Here is a 10,130-nt window from a genome sequence, read left to right as displayed (position 1 = left end):
TGTAGCTGTAAATTGACAACCGGTTATCTAATTTTACGGCGAGAATGGTTGATAATATGTCGCGAATATTCAGAAAAGCACCTATGTTATAACATAGAATAAAAAAAGAGTGCCGTCTACATTTTAAATGGTAGAATCTTGAGAATTTCATTCTACATATGTATACGTATACCCAGAACTTCGTTAGTAGCAATTTTGACCGCATATCACTTTCCTAATGTTGTATATGTTTTACGAAATATATTCATTAGTTTCATAATTAATTAATTAGTTTTTAGAAGACGTCGAATGTACACAATGGAAACGTAAAGAATGAATAATCAGTCGTACCATACATAATTCTCAAAGGCTGAAATAATTAACATGTTTTGTTTAACATTCCATACATAATGAAGTAATATTGAATTGCAAAGAAATAATGATTTTATATGATTACAAAGAGAAAATATTCGAATGAAATATACAAATGAAATGTTTTTTCTCTTAACACACGTCTGTTTTACTATACTTCATGCAAATTAGAATTCACGCATGATCGAATAATTATTTGATAAGTATAGATATAACTAGGACATTTTGTACGCAGAATATCTTAAAAAAGATATTAAAAAACAGATAAAATTAAAAAAACTTTGTAATTTATAACTGCGATGGATTGAGAAAACGTTTATTACGAAAGTGAGCAATTTGTAAGTTTCGAACATAAAATGGAGGAAAGCTAAATTAGACTTTTTATTTGAATGTGAGAGTACACCGGATATCGAGCTATCGGGAAGTTAATGAGAGGTTTTTTTCACTCGGCTAATTGAATTGGCTTTCGTGACATTCCTACGGTGCGGCAGGAATACTTGGCTTCGTAACTTGCTTAAACGGACAACGCAACTAACTTTAGTTGTGATGACATATACAGAGACGTTTCAATTAAGTCTTCATTTTCATTTACCCCCTGACGATTTGGCGCGTCACCCAAAGATATTAGTTCATCGAAACCCTTAAAATATCCCATTTCAGACCCGCTGTGTACACTTGGAATGTACAATAAAACGAGAATTGATGGGTTTTACATTTATAAACACAATAAATACAAAAAAGTGTATACTTTTTAATATAAATACAAAAAGAGTATAAATACAAAAAAAAATTTCCAGAAAGGTATTATCGACTTCGAAATGCGCTGAAAAATGAAAAATAATTTTCTTTGTATTCATACAAATGAAGTGCGCGAAAAGGTATGACATAGTTTCTATTTCGTCTATATTTCACTTACATACATATGCAAAAACGGTTAACATTACTTATCGACCTACTAAATAGCATATTCAATATACTGCAACCTTCTCGAAAACGGTGGTAAATGCCGTAAAATGCTTCCAATACAATACTTTAGCGCCATCTTATAAAATTTCAACTCATTTATATTCATATTATTCAAATTTCAACAAGTTTATATTTAATTTTATTAAATCGAAATATATTATAGCACAAAGTTACATAGAACATTTTTTAGTCTTGGCCAAAGTGAAAAACGTCATTTGTGTCCGTACTGATAGGAATTACGCTTAATGTATATATTAATAATGTACAAGTTAATAGAATTATGTGTATACCAAACTTGTCCCTAATTCAAGATACAATTGTTACAATTACTGATGTTATGCAATTAGAGGTGGAAAGAGGCTATATATTAATAGTATTTTTAATTTTGCCTCGCCTCCGAAAAGAATGCTGTATATTAAATATGCTATTTAGTAAGTAAATGAGTGATGTTAAGCGTTATTGCACATACGTGTAAATAAAATGTAAATAAAATATCATTCATGCTTTTCAGCACATCTCATTTGTATAAATAAAAAGAAAGTTATTTTTCACTTTTCAGTGCATTTTGAAATCGCTAATACTTTTTTGGATAAAATTTTTATTTCACATTTTTTATTGTAACGATCAATATCACAAATCCAACATAAAATGGTTTTCATTGACATTAAAATGACAGTAATTTATTTCTATCGATTTATTGTATGTTTCAATTCTTAATTCTTATTAACGAACAAACAACTGCATAGACTGCCCAGCTCTGCATGCGAATAACGATTAAACCAGGTGCACTTCGCCATCGATATTAGACTTTGAACCAAGATGGAGAAGTATATTTCTATAACTTAATAGTTCCGCTTCGTAAGTAACATTCGTTCCAATGTTTCCTGCGACGTAAATACGAGTTGAAGCTTATATTGAGAAGCGCAACCGTCGAACAATTTGCTCATGCGGAGCAAGTTATTATAATAGCGCTCGCCCAGGCTGCTGTAGATGAAAAAGGAATTAATAATGAGCGTTCAAAAAATCCAATCATGATTTATGGCGATGAAACAATATACGATGACCCAATAGATTTAAATAAAGACTAACAGTAAGAGATAGTTGCAATGCCGAAAGTGTGTTCTTTAATAGCATTCGAAGTCTTAATATCCAATGGAAAAATCTACTTAAATCAGTTTCCGCAATAATTGAAAAAGATATTAAAAACGAGATTATGGAAGTACGGAAGAAATGTTGTTTTTCATTATCAGAGGAGCTGCGCAGTGGCAAATCGTTCATTTTAAAATTGCTTGTCGGACCTGTTAAACGCTGATATAAGCCTGCAGTCGACGCGATAATAAAATCGTCTATTATCGACATAGCTTCTTTAACTAGCGTTATGACCCGTCAAATATTCGAAAAAACTGCATTCTGTTTTCTCCTTATCCATTGCGAAAGCCACTGCTATGACCTATATACCTGACTATTGATGGTATCAATAATCAGCGATATAAATAATAACTTATGAAAATTTGCAAGTAATTCATTTAAGACTGCAGGAATTCGAGACCAATGAAAAACTGTTTGATGGCATAAATGTACTTCTCTTTGGTGACGTCATGCAACTATCCTGAATGGAAGGGCATTGATGTTTTATACAACTACAGCGGTGTGCAGCAGAGATTAATTATAGCACCAATTTTCATTCTGCGAATTCACCATTAATATAAGATGCAGAAAGATGATTAACTTAAACTTGGCAATATATAAATTACACGCAACTGTATTAAATAGGGTTGTAATTGATCTTAACGGAAAAAAATTTGCAAAGTGCCAAAACTACGTCGCCGTTGGTCGTGTGTAAGGTTTAGACGGCCTAGTCATATCTAATTTAGCACCGAACATAAATTCTCAATAAACCGCATGACGAAAGTGCACTTGCAAATATGCAAAGGTTGACGACTTCTTTCACAGAGAAACTGTCGCAGTCTACTTCTTACAACCAATATGTAATGAAACGACCCACGTTTGCTTAAAGCGATACGACACGGGTCAAGTCAGGTTTGAGCGACCAGCCTATGTACAGAAGCACACGATGTACGCTTCCGGAGGCAATTTTGTAAAGAAATTCCAATTTCACGTCGCTTCCAGCGACGAGTTTGTGGATAAACAACCAGACACAACGCAATGTAATCGGTGAAAAAATTTTTCAATCGAAACATTCCCATTGTGAGTAATCGATAAACATACATAAAAATTGTATACATTTTTGTAAAAAAAGTAGTTTACAACGGAAGAACGTGCCCGACGAGATGCAAACGGAATCATCGTTATTGGTCAAGGCACCTCGGAGAATTCGAAGAAATATATAAAAAAAATATACGCATAGAATTGAGATACCTTCTGTCTTTTCTGAAGTCTGTATAAAAGAGGGGGGAGGGGGTTTGTCATTGAGAAATCATCGATTCTCATTATAAATTGAATACGGCCGATCGAAGCGTTTACGCTACAAAGCGTTATTATACTTAAAAAAAGTAACAAAATATATAAATATATACAATATAATACGAAGCGTTAAAACGTCCATAAACCACATATTAGTGATTATAAGAAGTTCAATGTTCAGAAATAACAAGAGTGAAATTGATTACTTTAACAAATTCTTAACGAGACTCTTATCCGAGCGAATTTTTGAAATGTTTACGTGTTGCATAATAACCTACTTTACCACGAAAAACACGACTGTTATGAAAACTCAAACGTTATTGATTAAGTGCCGTTAGTATAAATGTGGAACACGTAACGATCAATTTACAATTTCAGTAAAGGTAATTAAAGCAATTGGAAGCTACCATCGTAGTATTGATTAACAGTAAGCGTTGTCAAACACCCTATGTAATTCAATAAGAGGATAATTCAATAAATATCCCGTTCGAAATAAGCTTTAAAAAATCGTCTTCGATATCCCATATTTTACAATTATCTTAAATAATAGTAACCTGTATATATATATATATATATATATATATATATATATATATACATATACATATGTAAATATCTATACAGAAATGGCGATCAATTATGATTAATAATCCGATTTATAGTACACAAAGACAAGAAACCGCTCGTTAAGAAGATCAAGTTAATCGTTAGAGATTCATTCTCGAATATCTAGAAATCGTAACTAATACCGTCGTGCTTAATGCAATAATACGTTTCGGAATATCGCTCTATACTCATACCAAAAGAGAATAAACCGAATTGCTGTAGTTTATAAAGAAAAACTTAAAATTTCCATTTTTAGTTTTAAAAACTACTACTGTTTGGTACAAGTATGGGTTATTAACATATTTATTATCATCCTAAAATTACTAATTACTAATTATGTGCATGGCAAAATTTCTCGGCTAATTATATCTCATCATTTCATCGTCGATGCAATCAGCATCTTGTTATTACATAATCACACTACTAGCGACCGATTTATTAGTAGTTATTCAATAGTTGTTTCTATTAAACTTGAACAGGAATGAAATCCGGTTACTGTGGCTTAACGCAAGATAAACGAATTGTTTCCGAAAAGATAAAAACAATAATAAAACACTAATTATAGGAGAAGCAAATAGAAGGAAGAAAAGGAAAAAATTAAACAAATTCGATCGCATCCCGCATTGTCCAGATCAATTGAGAAGCCATGGGTGGCCAGCTTATTGCTTTGCTACCGTGAATTTGTGAAATGAAGAGTGACGCATGGGTGACGATGTCCTGCAGAGAAATTAGGAGTTTGTCGCAAGTCGCTAAGCGGAATTTATCGTTTCTGTGGGATCAACCAATTCCGTGGGACCCTCGCCGACTGTGAAAGGATTCTTCAATTTATGCAAGGGGTGTGTAGAACGAGCAGCTGACGACTGAAACGTTGCGAGACCGTTTTTTCTCGATCGATAAAATTGTAAGTCAGATGATGACTGTTTGATAGATACGGGAATAGGGGACGGCAAACGGATCGGAAATTTATTTTTCGACCGGTTTGGCAAATCGTATCGCGATATTCGACATTTGCGACGATTTTCTGTCATTCTTTACGAGATTGAATTAAAATTATCCAAATGATAATATTCTTTACCAATGAAAGATAATACTCACGATATGAGAATTACCGTGAGACGTGTAATAATTGATTGCCAAAGCGAGAAGAAACACCCCCCCCCCTTTCCCAAAAAAGTAATTAAAATGTAATCCATATGAACACGATTCTAAGCATATATGTATATCGAAATAAAAAGCAATGTAAAAAAAGTAGCTAAATATTAGCTTTTACATACATACATATGAACTTTTTAAAGATAGTGCTAACATTACTCATAATTTTGCTATTTAATCCATACACGAGCGAGGAAGATTAATCTACACAACATATGGTGCTTTTTCATCCTTATCCGTCCCCTGACGTAAGGTAAACAGAGGCAGATGTTGTTATCGAATATGGTGAAAACCGATCAAGTCAAAAGTAAAAATGTATCTTTCGAATTTTTGTATTGCAAGAGTATATATTTAGTTTCTTTTCACCGATTGAATAGAAAGTTTATGATAGAGAAATAGAAAACTCAGGAGATGATAAGAAATTAAAGGAAATGTGGAGAAGTACGTTACTCATTAATTATGAACAAATAATTGTTTATTAACATCAAATAGATATGAAAGACTATATTACTTATACTATTCTGTACGTAAAAAGAATAGTTTGAAAAATTCTGTACGATATCATGCGTATTATCACGATAAGATAAGTTAACAATTTATAACGAAACTCGATTAATAAAACTTAGTTGAACGAATTGCAGGAGTTGGCAGACTGCAGTAAATTTTTCATTTATTTTATTTGTTATTATATTTATAAAATTCTAGAAAAATTCCCTTTATGAAAGTAAAAATGTAAAAAATGTATCATAGTCTTCTTGCAGGATAATTAATTTATTATTAATTAGTAATATAAGCATTTTAATAAAAATCAGTTTGGTTGCTTAAATATTGATAAAAGCGATTTCTACAAAAAACGAAAACTGTTTCGTAGAACACATTACTCCATCTACTTGGTCATAAATGTATTAAACAGAGGACCAAGGAAATCAATGCGAAACACGCTTGATATTTCATAAGCAAAAGTAGCGAAAGGAAATTTAAGTTAATAAAGTATCGACCGTCCAAAATTGTTATAAATAAATATTTATCAAACAATCATAAATATAAAATAATGTGGTATATTATATGTACTATATTAATAGATTATTCTCATTTATGCTGGATCTCCCAAGGTATTTATCTACATCATAATTTGATTTTCAGATATTAATATATTATTTTTTAAAATAAGAAGAAATTACATAAATTCCGTTGTATATTTCTAAATATATTTAAACATATAATTGAATTTTTAAACCTCAATGATGAAAGCTACTAATTTAAGTTCCTAGCAGAAATATCGATACGAATACTTTTAAGTGCAATAAGACGTTCTCTTGTACGAATATAGATGTCTGCCTGTGATTTTGAATATTTAATTAGTCTTCACTTTATCATGTACTGGTAAACGAGATCAACGTAAATATACATATGTACATACATTATTTATTCTCTGTAACCGAATAGTCAATGGTATTATACATACGTGTGTATGTAGAAAAAAATCAAAATATTATTTAGTTTAATCAAATAAATTTTTTGTTACAGATCTAATAACGTTCCGTTTGTAATACATTTCATAATTTTATTTTATAGTTAAGAATTTATTAAATAACAACAATCTCGTGATAAACTGTTTCTTATTGTTTAAATATTAAATTTCTCTCCGCTGTATCCAATTTTCATAACCATCCATGCTAAAGCAATAATCGTGTTTATAATTCTATATTATTAATACTAACTGCGAATTTATAGAAGAATATTTTGGGAAAGACGTTATACCGAACATAGCGACATGTGAAGATACTTTTTAACACCTCATGTAAAGAACTAACCAATATACTAGAGAATAAGTATTAAACGAATTTTGAAAATATCGTTAATTTGTATTATGAAAAAGTGCGTTACGAAAAATCTTACACATATTACATTTATCGTTATTCGTTCAGTACTCAGTTCGGTTTGCTACTACTTCCATTAAAAGATATCTAAAACTAAAAACTATTAACTATTATAAAATAAATAACAAATTATTTGATGACAGTACATTAGACAGTAGGGATAAAAAAAACATAGATTCATGTGTATCTAATATTTAAGTTAACAAAGAAACTATCGATTTTCAAGAGTAGGTAAGCAAGGAACTATTTACAGTCTTTAGCAAAAATGCAACGATTTACCATTGTGTTAAATACTTTTCTAGAAGACACTAAGTAGGCAGTTACTTCAGGTACTTCACCTAAACTTACGCACATGAATCATTAAAGATAATACAAACATTCAGAAACTGTTTTCCACCGTCTAGTTCACTGCAAATATTTTACAAGCATCGCGCTATTCAACAGGTTTTTACACTAATCGCAATTTAATTCGTTATAATTTCTTCTTGATTTGTGTTCTGTAATTGACGCTGCTTGCAACATTAATTTCTCTTCTGTGAAATTCGTTTAATTAATGATTACTTATTATGCGTTTGCTTGATTATATGGCAGGAATACGAGTTTGCACAAACTTTCGCAATTCTTTATATTGCACTATTGATTATCTTCTACTAATTAAGTTCCGCGAAACATCGCTGTCCCTAATTCACTATCTTGTTTGCATAGATAACTAAAGTCTTACAGTAAAATAGCTTACATATGATAGCAAAAATATCAATAATGTTATGATCTGTTACTGTCGAACGATACTAAAACAAATAATAAAATAGTAATTATAACTGCAATAAAATTGTTTGAAATATAATATAAAATAATTTGATGAAAAATACGTAGCAGGGGAGTTATCGCATAATACGCACATACGATGATAAATTAAGCGAATAATTTGACACGACGTTACGTATCATATACGTTGCAATGAGCGTTTGTGTTTATGCAAAATTATTCGAATATTAAAGGAAATGCAAAATTATTAAAGGAAAAGTCACCCCAACAAAACAACAGTTAGCATGAAATCTAAACCGAGATTTTATCGCTGTAATTATGGTTGTACAATAATAAACGTAACTATATAAGCTCAGAAATTATTCTAACTACCTATTGTATGTAGAAAAAGGTCATAATGTAAAATTGCCAAGTTTGTAAAAATGTGGAGAAATGATAAAAACGCTGTAATATTATATTAACCGTGGAAATTAAGTTCCTATCTTTTAAAAATATAACAGCGGAATATTCTTACGCGTTAATGTAACATAATAAAGCATTTATCGTAGTTTGTTAAACTTTTGCATACTCATATTATATATATGTATAATACAACTGATCCTAACGAAAGACAAACATATGTTATATCTTGTTTATCGAATGTAATGTTTCACGCTTCCTGAAACACGCGGTTTTCAAAAAAATTGCGAGACGAATGGTACAGTGTCGGTTAATACTCTATCGAGAAGAATGAAAACGCGTTAGAGAACGCACTGATGCATCAAATCGTGAAACAATTTTTCCAGATAGGCTTTTTCCTTCTTTTTTCTCGTTTGCAAATGTTGACGCGCTACTTGGTACGTGGAATTAGATAAGAAACTGTCCGATATAACGTGTCATAGTCATAGCCTAATAACTTACCATCAAGAAAATTCGCACGAATCCCTGCGTGTTATTGAGTTTCGCCGATAAATCATCCTGCTAGAAAGTTTAATCACTTTGAGGTAATAAATGCGACAAAACACTGCATAAACCGAGTGAAACAAATATTAATGATGATCCTTAAATAATAAATGGATAAAGAAATTTTCATAAAAAGTCTGAAACTGAAGCTGTTGGCCTTTTATTCTTTTTCCATTGTAGTAGAATATACAAGATGTTTTATCAGTGGTAGTACAATTTGGCGATTCTACCTTTATTACAAAGTAATACAATTTATCGTTATCGTCACTTAATACTATACTTTTCGGTATCCATTACAATAAATATAAACGTGTTATACAAATATTTAAAGTAAATTGTTGATCGAAAATAAAACTTCGTCAGAATTCTATGTTTTTCATTTACATTTTCGTACAAGATTGCCTCTCTATTTGACCATACATATTTGAATTATGGGAAAAGCTGGACATTAAATCGTATAGTCCAATCGACAGACGTTTAAAGTAATTCACTCTATATTTTACGCGTATCTTATTATCATCTATTATTAGCATTTTATTTCGCATGAATACAGTTATGGAAAATACGCAGAAGAAACAGAGGAAAATCCAGCGAAAAGAAGAGTAACGGTAGGTAGAACCGCGGAACACTATTTACTTCATTCATTATGGATGCACTGTAATCCATAGCTAATTATGAAAATTTAATCGCCTAGATGATATATCCTACGAAACACAAAAGTGTGAAAGGTGTATACCAACTGTGTTAATATATGCAAGTATCTTTTAAATCCGATGAATTCTGGTGTCTAGAGGGATAATAACATTTATAAAATTCTACGATAATCTACGATATATTTAAAGCGTATACTTGTGTGGCAGCGAAACTATAAATTTGCATAAACATTCGCGGTCTGGCTATAACCACGTTTACGTTATTATGCACACGGTTAGGTTATGATTATGAGGTCAAAATAATGGATAAAAAACACGATAAAAAGTCTTTTACGTAACTTTTTAACTACAGAACAATCCTCGATATCTTTACTTGAAAATGTTTTGATCG

This window comes from Bombus flavifrons, chromosome 14, assembly GCF_040668555.2.
Source record: "Bombus flavifrons isolate JBK064 chromosome 14, iyBomFlav1_principal, whole genome shotgun sequence".
In the NCBI taxonomy this organism is placed as follows: Eukaryota; Metazoa; Arthropoda; class Insecta; order Hymenoptera; family Apidae; genus Bombus; species Bombus flavifrons.
This window is presented reverse-complemented; position numbering follows the sequence as displayed.